Source organism: Podarcis raffonei, chromosome 11 (assembly GCF_027172205.1).
Source record: "Podarcis raffonei isolate rPodRaf1 chromosome 11, rPodRaf1.pri, whole genome shotgun sequence".
Classification (NCBI taxonomy): domain Eukaryota; kingdom Metazoa; phylum Chordata; class Lepidosauria; order Squamata; family Lacertidae; genus Podarcis; species Podarcis raffonei.
The window spans coordinates 53,752,258-53,763,340 of NC_070612.1; the positions used below are offsets into that span (position 1 = coordinate 53,752,258).

The following is an 11,083-nucleotide window of genomic DNA, read 5'->3' on the forward strand; positions in this document are numbered from 1 at the left end:
GTACGTCATTTTCATAATATTCTCTCTTAAGGCATTACATGCCGTAAATTTAATCCCAGTGGTCCACAACTGCTCCCAGTCAGCAAACATAATATTGTGTCCTATATCTTGTGCCCATTTAATCATGGCAGATTTTACCGTTTCTTCCTCAGTACTCCATTTCAACAGCAAATTATACATTCTTGATAATATCTTAGCATTGGGTTCTAGCAATTCTGTTTCCAACTTTGATTTTTCCACCTGGAAACCAATTTTTCTGTCTTGATTATAAACCTCTCTTATTTGAAAATAATGTAACCAGTCTTGCACCCTTACTGGGCAGTTTGAAGGAACAGTAAAAAAGGGTAATTGCCATCAAAGCTGGAAGTTTGTCAAATGGAAATGTCGTAAAAAACAGGCCAGACTGCGGCCGCCTGGCCTTTAAAAGTGCTCCTGTTGCTTGATGGAGGAAGACAAACAATTGTCCTTCTCCTTTTTGCACAAAGAAAGGTTCCACTGTGTTTCCCTTCCCCATTAAAGGTTTTTCACACCACAGGGCAAGCAGGGGCACTACTAGTGAAATAAGGGCTCTTTGTGCTCCTCTTCACTTTTATGAATTTGATCCTCTACTGTAAAAGTCTAGAAGAGTTTCCCTGCTGGCTTTCACTAGACTGTGATTTCTGTTTCTTAAAAATGCCTCCACAGAGTGGATTTTATTGTGATCAGTTATACGGACGTTGTTCCCCTTTATAGGTGATATAAAAGAGCAGATCAATATATCTAAAGCAGGGAAAAATTCATTCTTGGAAAGCTGCAGGTTGGTGTATTTGGATCATTTCCATAGCTATTTTTGAAGCTAAATAAATAGATTTGGGGCTGGCGTGTAAGTGGGAGTGATATTGTGCTAACACTTCATTAGCAGAGATGCTGTCTCTCTCCAGTGCCTTTTATCTGAGGAATAATCTCACAATAATCTGCTATCAAAGGAAAGGAAATTTCCACAGCCCACTACAGATAACCTTTTTGAAAAAAGAAAACGAAGAAAAGTTGCATCATCACTATTATTATTATTATTATTATTATTATTATTATTATTATTATTATTTTAAGCCCATTTGGTTTGTATTATTTTAAGAAAGAAAAACAATGGGTTGGTATTTATGAAAGGGACATCCTTGATTTTCCAGGGACATCCCCAATTTAGAGAAGTTGTCCCAGTTTTTTATTTGATCCTGGAATCTCCCACTTTCCCTTAGGATGTCCCTATTTTCAGTGGAGGAATGTTAGAGGGTATGGAGTTATCCAAAACCCGAGCCGCCTGAAGGCAATCCGGTATACAAAAGGGTTTTTTAAATGTTTTATTACATTTTTATATATGTTGGAAGCTGCCCAGTATGGCTGGGTCAACCCAGTAATATGCGTGAGGTATAAGTAGTAAAATTATCATTATGGAATGGGACGTCCCTATTTTCAACGGAGAAATGTTGGAGGGTTTGATAACTGCTTATGTGCTTTTAGCGATATCTGTATTTGTTTTAAATTTTGTGAGCTGCCTTAACTCCCATTTCTGGGGGAAAGGCAGGATATAAATATAATATAATAAAATAAAATACCAATGAAACACTATTAGAAAAAAAGCAACAATTAAACTTGTGGGTGCATTTACAGTGGTACCTCAGGTTAAGAACTTAAAGAGGTACCACTTTAGCTAATGGGGCCTCCTGCTGCCTCCGTGCAATTTCTGTTCTCATCCTGAAGCAAAGTTCTTAATCCAAGATACTATTTCTGGGTTAGCAGAGTCTGTAACCTGAAGTGTCTGTAACCCGAGGTACCACTGTACAATGACCTGGTTTGTGTGTCATGTTCAAACATAGTCACATTAATGTTAGCCAACCATAGTTTACCTTGGCTACCAGTTATGGTTTGTTTAAACCCAGTTTTGAGTGACATGCCAAGCCCAAGTTTATGGTTTGTTGCTCCTGGCCCAGCCAGAAGCTGGAGGGAGGCAAAACAAGAACCTTTGAGTATTACACTGCTTGTTCAAGCATTAACTATAGTTTACGGTGACATGCAAACCATTATAGATGCTAATAGGGAGGAATATCTCAATTGACTTTGAAAGACTTTACGCTGGAGCCTGAATATTTAATAGCTGGATCCTCCAACTTTTCTTTTCATGGGAAGATAAATCATGGCACCAATTTCTGGCTTTCTAATAAATGCTGTGATGGTCCAAGCTAATCTTGGCTGAACCCTTTGCGACTGGACTTCGGAGATCTGACATTTGAGACCAAGTAGCCTGCTGTTGTATTAGCAGTAAAAAAATCTCAGAGGAGTAGACTTGGAGTTTTGTTTTTGTTTTTAATGTTTTAAAAGAGATCAAATTATAACATGAGAATTTCTGATGGTCTTTCAGGATGGTGGCCAGCCAAGAATGCTCCAGGGAATGAAACAAATTGATATTGGCAATGGTAATAATTCACACAAGGACTTCCTTCTAAACTGAGGCTTCCAAAAACAATTCCAAAAGAGGCATCTCCGGAAAGAAAGGAGAGGAAAGAGTGAAAACTGGGAAATAGACCTCCTAGCCAGACTGAAGACTTGGGTTATGCCTTCCAAGTACTAGGCGCTCTGGGTGGAGAAGATGGAGAAAAGCTACTGGGTGACAGAAAAAAAGGTGAAACTGCTCAACACCTACCTTGCCACAGTCTTTATCCAAAGCACTGTCCAGTCTGGTAATAACAGAATAACAGTCTGGTGCTAACAGAAGCTGGTGGAATCTCCTTCCTCAGGGATTTTAAAGCATGTTGGGTGGTAATCTGTCATGGATGCGTTAGTTACGATTCTTGCATTGCGGTGGTTTGTACTAGATGACCCCAAGGTCATCCCTATTATTCTTTTATAAATAAAAAATTTAAAAATAATAATAATAATAATAATTATTATTATTATTATTATTATTATTACTACTACTATTACTATTACATATCCATATTTAGAGATTTCTCTGAATCTCCCGACTTCCCACTTCTCTGAATCTTCCCTCCTGTCAACGTTTTCAACTGCATAGTATTTCATCATCCATACAGTGGTACCTCAGGTTACATATGCTTCAGGTTACATACACTTCATGTTACAGACTCCGCTAACCCAGAAATAGTGCTTCAGGTTAAGAACAGTTTCAGGTTAAGAACGGACCTCAGGAACGAATTAAGTACTTAACTTGAGGTACCACTATATTTTATATCTCTCCATGTTGTCCGTAGTATTTGTTATATTCCAAGTGTTATTAGAATCCTGCTAATGTTTTCAGCTGCTTACAGTGGTCTCCTAAATAAATTATAAATTTCCCCCATTCTTTCTTGAAGTTTTTGTCTGCTTTTTGACTTCCAAGAAGCCAACTCTATGATTCTACGATCTGATTTGACTAAAAAGCACTGGGTCTGAGTTGATATTCTTTTTGTTGTGTGGTATTTCTGCGCTGGCCCTCGGCCCAGGAAGCCACCACATAATGCTGAAGTTGTCCAGCAATGATGAAGTATTTGCAAACCAAGCCTTACGTGCGGGTAAGTTTCACTAGATTTTGCCCTATACAAAGAGACAGGTTTGAAGTGTGTAGCTCAGTGCACAAGTTTGGAAGCCCTGTCAATCTTTGAGGCTGTGATGGGAGCAATAAAGATCAAACGCGTGTCACAAAAGGTCATTCACAAGCTATCACATGGGCCATAAATACCAGTGAGCATGACCAGTGTGAGTTGGGGTTTTGGGGGGGCAGAGCTCTTGTTTATTTAATTGCTTTGGTTGGTGGAAAGAACAATAGTTTGGAGGTAGGAAAGAAGTTGTCTCTTGGCTGAATAAACAGAGCAATTTCTCACCCAGAACATACTCCAGTGGCAGTTGTGTGGCATACAGAGAATTGATCCTTTGTCTATTCACGATGAAAATGGTGAAATGGCGATTTTTGAACAGTTTCCTCCCCTTCCCCCTTCTGTTCTCTGGCAAATAAAAAAATAAAATAAATGTCAGATGTGATGCTCTGAAGTGGCAAACGAAGTCAAGGCTCAACGCAGCTCTTTCATATCCATTGAGGAGGACACAATGAGTGAAGCAAATAAGTTGCCCCAGAGGCTACATTCCTGTTATCAAAGGCGGCTGAATGAAACAGCATGCGGTCCAACCTCAGGAATCCTGAAGCAGCATTGCCCTAATTCATTTGGAACACAATTGTTCCTTCGTACAATGCAGGGGAAGAAATGTTTAGAGAGGCTCTGCTGGGCACCATGGTATAAGGGCCATGAGATATTTAGAAAAACATACAGAAGGAGAGAGAGAGAGAGAGAGAGAGAGAGAGAGAGAGAGAGAGAGAGAGAAGGTTCCTTGTTTGATGATGGAATCACTTGTAATTATTTGGGATAGGGGAGGAGGCTTTGGGTAAGGATGGGCAGAGAAAAACTACAGATAATGCAAACCAGTACTTTTTTTCTGGGAGTATGTGGGGGTACGCATACCCCTAAACATTTTGTGAATCTAAGTTGGTCCTCATTGAGGGGCAGTATTTCAATATGAGTAGGAAAATGGGAGTACCCCTAAACGTTTTTTTAGGGGGGGAAGCACTGATGCAAACTATCTCAACTGTCAGACATTTCGTGGATTTGTTGATGGAAGGAAAATGACTTCTGGAAATACCTTTTACGGAATAACTTTGTACTCCCTGAAGTTTCTGGCGACCAAAGAGTGGTGGTTGTGTTTTGCTGCATAAATCCTGAGACTAGCTATTCATTCATCTGCTCTTACTCTGCCTAATCTTTACATTTTACCCCAATTTAAAAGTTTGAAGACTAGATTAACTCAGTCGTGCAAAGCTGGCTTCAGTTTTCGCGGGAGCCTATGAGCAAAAAGTTTTTCAAAGCGTTGTCCCTCAGCCTCATGTTGCCTCTGTAGCATGCAAGTGAGGAAGCAAGGGGCTTCCAGAATGTTCCAAGTGCCTAGGGTTTGCCAATCAGAGGGTCAGTGGTTCGAATCCTTGTGATGGAGTGAGCTCCCTTTGCTCTGTCTCTGCTCCTGCCAACCTAGCAGTTTGAAAGCACGTCAAAGTGCAAGTAGATAAATAGGTACTGCTCTGGCGGGAAGGTAAACAGTGTTTACATGCGCTGCTCTCATTCACCAGAAGTGGCTTAGTCATGCTGGCCACATGATCCAGAATTGTCTGCGGATAAAACACCAGTTCCCTCGGCCAGTAAAGTGAGATGAGTGCCACAACCCCAGAGTCATTCGCGACTGGACTTAATGGTAAGGGGTCCTTTACCTTTACCTTTTTACCATTGCACAACTGAGAAAAGTCAGGATAACAGGAGGCACCTCTGAGGGCAAAGTGTCCCACTTTCAAGCAGAGTTAATAATAATAATAATAATACTAAAATTTATTTATACCCCGCCCTCCTCAGCCAAGACCAGGCTCAGGGCAGCTAACACCAGTTATAAAAACAATTGATTAAAATACAACTTAAAAACAAGTTTAAGTACAACATTAAATTTCAGCCTCATTTCAGTAGAAACTCAAATCAAAAACTTTTTGGGGATGAAAACGTCAAATCTTCACAGACAGGTCCTATGTGGACCAGAAAAGAGCCAGGGAAGTCCCCAAATAGGAGTTCCATCACAGAAGGAGAAAGGAAAAAGGAAAGAGTTGAGCCCAGCACCTCACATTTCAAATATTTAAGGGTATCTGGCAAATCCCAGTTACACAACGAAACAGACCTGGGCACTTTGGCATTGCACCACAGATTCTTGCTGCCAGTTTGTAAGTGTGAACTACATTGGCAGGGTTTGGAAATCAGTGCTGGTTCCTCCATAACAACTACCCTGTGAATTAGGTTAGGATAGTGACATTAAGCTTCATGGCTGAGTTGGGATTTGAACCTTGGTCTTTCTAGTCCCATGGTTCCCAATGTGGGGCTCACACCCCAAAGGGAGGCAATTTTATTTTTAAGGGGGGCAATTCGAGAATGAGTTATTAACAGTGAATTTGTTGCATTTCTTATGGTTCTAGGAGCCTCATATACTGTATATAAATATATATTGTGACCTACACATTTTTAAAATTAAAATCAGAATGTACATGGCGGTCAGCCGGTGACAATGGAGAGGTTATCTAAACAGAAAAGGCTATCTAAACAGAAAATACACTGGGCGCATTAAGGGGGAGTAGTGCTCCAGGAGTACTCATTTAAAAGTTGGTGAATTTCCCCCTGAATGCAACTGCTCTGTAGCTGCTCAGTTGGAGCGGTCGCCATTTTTCATAGATGTATTTTGGGCCACTACCTGCTCTGAGCACTGGTGATTGGCGAGAATTCAGATACCTTGGGAAATTCATGATTTATCAGTGAGGGAATGTGTGACATGTGGCTCCCATGCTTTAGGCTTCCTCTACGTGAATAGGAGTTCACTTTTTGAATATTAATAATAATATGTCGGGGGGGCACCAGGATTTTAGAGGTGCTTAGGTGGGGCATGGCCAAAAAAAGGTTGTGAACCACTGCTCCAGTCTGAAGTCCAACCAAGTCCAGCACTCTACCCACTACAACACACTGCTTAAATATACATAGCAGAGATGAGGGGGCCGGTCCACCATCATATGAAGATTTAATAGCCTGGCAAATGTCCAATGTATGCAGAAATCTTTGGGGAGGGGGAAATCTTTGGGTTCATTTCCACACTTCCAGAATTGTTTTGTTGTTTTTTTATAAAACACCAATCCCAGAGGTCAGGAACCCCCATTTGAGAGCCTGACCTTAGCTGCATTTGTATGTTTTGAGACCCATTTGCTGCCAGCTTAAAACCTTGACACCACTACGTTTATTTCCAAGTCCGTCTTTAAAGCACCCAATTGTGGTGTTTTCAAAAAGAAGTTGTGAAATTTATGCAGGCTCGAAGGAGCTTTCGCATGAGGTTATGAGAGAGCACAATTTCAGGCCAAGGAAACTGAAATATACACACCAGAGTACATGGCTTTGTTGCCCTTTATTTATGAAGACTCATTTCTGAGCTGTCCTTTTATTGAGACACTAAATTGTGTATAAATATTGTCATCCTTTTGGACGTGCAAGTAAATTACTCCAGTAGGTTTACACAAATCCAGGACTTTGGTTTTGTTACGCACTCATTAAAATGTCACCATGGCGGTTTCAGGGCCCCCTGCTGATGAGCAGAATGTTTGAAATGTCAGCCTGAATAATGGCTTCTTGGTGCTGGACTCAGCATCTTGGCATCCAGCGAAGCAGAAGGGTTTGATCCGTCTAACACGGTCAAGCGATAATAAGTTGAACAAGTTCATGCCTTCCACTTTAGTGGAACCTTAATCCGTCCCTTCGTTCACCTGAATCGGAGATTCTAACGGACACCGCCGTTGTGGTGAGGTGATGTACATGAAATGAGAGAACAAGACTAAGCATGTTTCATTAGACTGCGATAGTCCAGCTTCGGACTTGAAAGTGTCAGACAACCCTCATAACTCAAAATGCAGTGCTCCGAATCTCTGCCGTATTCAGCATTTCCACGTGTCTGTGAGACCTTGCCAAAGAGAGCTTTCATTTATCCAGAGTTCCAAGTTATGAGGAAGGCTCACATGCCTCTGGCAGGCCTACCCATTTCCCCAGTGCAAGAACAATGTGGGTCTGGGAGCCAGCTAGTATGGTCTCCCTCTCCCCTTCATATGGCTGCAATTCTGTGGTTTTCAACACTTGAATATGGCTTCCCCACCCCTCGTCTGAATAAGGCAGTGCCGGATTTACATATAAGCTAAACAAGCTATAGCTTAGGGCCCCAAGTGCCCCCCCCCAAAAAAATATACTTCTTAATTGTATTTCACTATTAATATACTTCTTAATAGTACTTCAGTTCAACATTTACTTTGATAAAATACATACTTTGTTATGTGCAAATGGCTTTAGATACCTATTAGGTCCATAAATTACCATATAGCATATATTCAACACAAAAAACAATGACAATTTGTTATTGACAAAGGACAGCTGGACATTTAAAGGGCCCCATTACCTTCAGTAGCTTAGGGCCTCATCAAACCTAAATCTGGCCCTGGAATGAGGAGAGGCAGGACTAACCATCAAAAGAGATTGTTTGGTAACCCTTAAGTAGGGATGGGCAAATTTATAAATTTCACTTTTCTCCCAGTTTCTCATTTTTGGAGTCTTCGGTTCAGTTCTTCACACTTCCATATCAGTTTGCAATTTTTTAAAAAAAAATCAGAAAAATTCACCAGCATTTTAGTGTGATTTTCTCCTAATATATACATTTTTGAAAAACAATTTCCCATAGCATAATCCAATGTTTCTATTATTTCTGATATTATATGCACTTTTATGTACACTTTGCCCTAATATATACACCTCGGATGGAGACTAAATTGCAAAATTTGGAGAACTGTGAATTTCAAAGGATGGCTATGTTTTCGTTTGTTTATTGTTTTGGACAGTACAAATTAGTTAGGTTTGCCTTTAAGTGAAAACGGAATCAAATTTCTTGTCTACCCCTAGACTGTGAAGAGGAACTTACACAATGGACAAGATAAAAGAGCATATTTTGTTGGCGCTGCAGATCTTCTCTAGAAGACCATTTGTCAGTTCCGCATGGTGATATTGAGACTTAATGGACTTCCATCATATTGCTCAAAGTGCTTTCTTGGCACAAACTCTATTTTAGCTTCTTTTCCGTCATCTTTGCTAGCATCCTTCCTTCTTCAAGTTGCCAAATTCCTCTTCCGAGAGCTTGGCTTTTTAAGGTTGTTGCTCCTCCATTACGCTATTGTACTGCGATGATTTGTGACAACCTCGCAATGGCTGGGATCGAAGGAATGACGTATCATTAATCTGCCAAAAGGTGCTCTGTGATGCAGAACGATCCTTCAACAACTAGATTTGCCTCATTTCCCCAGAAAGCCCAATGTTCCCTTTAGCTATCCTTTGCCTTCCATAGCTCCCAATTTAAATCAATTAATTTTCATTGGTTTTCTCCGTTGTGCCCTGCTTAGAACCTTCAGAGATTAAGCCTCTTAGTTCTGCTTCATGAATTCAAAACTGCCCGCAACATGCCAAGAGAGTTTCGGGCTGGAATATCCCATGGCCATCCCTGGGACATACGTCTTAGATGCTTGGATCACATCCTCATCGATTTTGCACTGTACAGTGGTGCCTCGGGTTACACACGCTTCAGGTTACATACGGTTAAGGTTATAGACTCCCCTAACCCAGAAATAGTACCTTGGGTTAAGAACTTTGCTTCAGGATGAGAACAGAAATCGTGCGGTGGTGGCTGTACTTGAGGGCATATACCAAAAGATTCCAACTGAGAAACGACTCTGCCCCTGTGGAGATGGCAATCTGGAAACAGTGGCTCATGTTCTCCTGTCCTGTCCCCTTTATAAAGATCTGAGGAATGAGATCATCACCCCACGTTTACTTACCATCCCAGGCCACCCATTTGTGGCCACATTGCTCTTTCTTTTATCAGATCAAAATGATCAGACAACAGCAAAGGTTGCTAGGTTTATCGAGGGTGCAATGAGATTAAGGGCCACTATCTGAACAATAATCTTGGTCATTTGAATGCCCTTTTTAATTGTATATATTGCTTGTTTTATGTTGCTATGGCCGTTGGCTAATGCGAATAAAGTTTATCTATCTATCTCAGGTTACAAACACTTTGGGTTACAGACTCCACTCACCTGGAAGCAGTACCTCGGGTTAACAACTTTACCTCAGGATGAGAACAGAAATTGCATGACGGCGTCAGTGGGAGGCCCCGTTAGCTAAAGTGGTGCTTCAGGTTAAGAACAGACCTCCGGAACGAATTAAGTACTTAACCCGAGGTACCACTGTATTACAGACTCCACAGAGGGTGCTTGACCACTTCCTGCAAGACTCCTCCATTGCTGCTCCCAATAATGAGCACCTTCTGTGGGTTTGGGAGACTGCACAAGGGAAGGTTAGCAATCATTTCCTGGTACGAAAACTTGTCCCTCTGTGCACTGGGTGACGCCATCAAGGACCAAGACATTCCTGTATGTTTTGCTCCTGAAGACCATGATCTTCTGGACGGGTGACAGCTATTGACACAGGACCTCCTAGGCTTGCAGTGAGAGGGCCTGCTCAGACCAGAGGCTGCACGTCTCGGAGAACAAGTCCTCCAGAATGGCTGCTGGGGCTGCTGCCTCCTCTGCCCTCCCCTGCAGCTGCTACCCTTCCTTCTCCTCCTCCTGCTCCCAGGCCAAGCTCCATGTCTGGCCGAACTGGGCAAGGTGAAGAAGCTGCCCCTCTGCCTTGCCTCCATGCTGCAAATGCAGGCCACCTGTGCTGGAGGTGAAGCAGTACAAAAATATCTGAAATAATAAATGAATGCCAGAAAGGCCTTGTGGGGTATCATGCACAATGGGAAGAGATTATCCTCTTTTCACAAGACCAGGAGCCAAGTTCAATGATGCTGGTTTTACAGAGCAGTGCCTTATAGTGGTTGGGGAAGGAATTTTTGCAGGCATTCCGAAACTTGGTGTCACGGTCCGGTTTACGGGCGGTCGAAGTCCCAGCTGAGGATGTCTGGACCGGGGGCAAGATGGTGGGGTGGGGGCAGGAATGGGGGTCTGGAAGCCAGGAGCCCAGAAGCCAAGGGTCTGAGGATCAGGAAGCAAGGAGTCAAGAAGCCAAACACAGCAAAGCAGGAAGTGTGTTGGTGTAATGGCCTGGAGTCGGATTCGGATGCTGAACCTGAAGAATCCCAGCCTGCACAGGAATCCCCGCCTTCAGAACCAGCAGAACCGGGGCTGGGGCATGAGCCTGAAGGGTCCTCACCAGTGCTGCATCCTGAGGTGCAGGCACCAGCTGAGTCTGCTCAGGCTCCTGAGGTGATGGAGAACCCATTGCCTGCAGGTGCTCCACTCTCAGCCCTGTCAGAGGAAGCTGAAGTTGCCTCTGGGTCCGGTAACCCTCCAGCCTCTCCTGAGCTGCAGAGGCTCAGGGCAGAGAGGGGGAGGCAGTGGCGTAGCGTGGGGGTGCAGGGGGGGCCGGCCGCACCGGGCGCAACATCTGGGGGTTAT

The 11,083-nt window shown here is 42.7% G+C and overlaps 1 pseudogene; it reads right to left on the reverse strand.

Moving 5' to 3' along the window:
* Positions 1-9,037: 9,037 nt before the first annotated feature.
* On the reverse strand, positions 9,038-10,271 carry LOC128423652 (spermidine synthase-like; annotated as a pseudogene).
* Positions 10,272-11,083: the final 812 nt, after the last annotated feature.